Here is a 1117-nt window from a genome sequence, read left to right on the forward strand (position 1 = left end):
GGTTTTTAAATTATATTTGGGGGCGTGGTTGCATAGTGTAGTGGTTAGCACATCTGCTTTACACGCAGAAGGTCCTGAGTTTGTACCTCAGTGGAACCACAGTCCATGGTCTACAGCCATGCCACCTTGAACAAGCCCGATGTCTAATCTCGGAAGCTAAGCAGGATCGGGCCTGGTTAGTACTTGGATGGGAGACCACCTAGGAAGACCAGATGCTATAGGCATAAATAATACTAAATAACAAAATAAAATAAATTATATTTGGGGAGGAGCATCTAAAGGTTTTAATGCGGCCCTGACACTCAACCATCGGAGATGGTGCTGAGGCACAGACCTCTCCTTTGCCCCTTCCCTGGACAAGGGTATCAGCCAGCACAGGATTGTAGAACTCGGGGCAGGGCACCTCCCTCTTGGGACCTCATTTAACAAAGGAAGGTAAAGGTCCACCAGCTCTAAGGCATCTCCTCTCTGGGACCTACCTCTTCAGTCTTAAGGGTCATGGCATCTGATCTTATCAATTTATAGAGGGGGAAACAGAGGTCCAGAGAGCTTCCCTGATCCGGCCAAAGAAGACATGGAGCGTGGACAGGAGGCTCTGCCACTCTTGGTCCCATGGATCCCTTGAGGTTCTGAGGAGGGCCTGGCCCATTGTCAGTGAGCAGTGAGGCAGGGCAGAGAAAGATGGCAAGGGAGTCCCAGGAACTTAAAAAAGCACAGACAGAGACAGACGCAGGGCCAAAAAAGAGGAGGGAGACAGAGGGAACAGGGAAACGAGGGTAAGACAGAGGGAAACAGAGAGAGGGGAAGATGGAGCGGCCTCCGAGGAATCCTGATCTTTAAGGCTGACTGATAAAAAGCTTGTTCCAAAGACAAATTCTTTCAAACCAACAGCTCCAATGAGACTTTCCGTCATTCTCCCTATCACCGCCTGGCCCCTTCTCTCCAGGAAGAAGATGAAAGAACATCTTCATCTCCTTCTCTGCCTCCTGTCCTCCCTCCTCCCTTCCTCCCTGCTCTTTCTCCTCTCTCAGCACTTGCCATACATAATCAAACCTCCTTGGAACCTTCCTGGGAGGCTCTCCCTGCCGCCTGCCTTTCTGTACCCACCTTGCCCCTG

General features: G+C 50.7%; 1 pseudogene; it reads left to right on the forward strand.

Moving 5' to 3' along the window:
• Window positions 1-108: 108 nt before the first annotated feature.
• On the forward strand, window positions 109-224 carry LOC111731279 (annotated as a pseudogene).
• The last annotated feature ends 893 nt before the right edge of the window (window positions 225-1117 follow it).

The sequence above is a fragment of the Pteropus vampyrus genome, unplaced genomic scaffold (genome assembly GCF_000151845.1).
Source record: "Pteropus vampyrus isolate Shadow unplaced genomic scaffold, Pvam_2.0 Scaffold358, whole genome shotgun sequence".
In the NCBI taxonomy this organism is placed as follows: domain Eukaryota; kingdom Metazoa; phylum Chordata; class Mammalia; order Chiroptera; family Pteropodidae; genus Pteropus; species Pteropus vampyrus.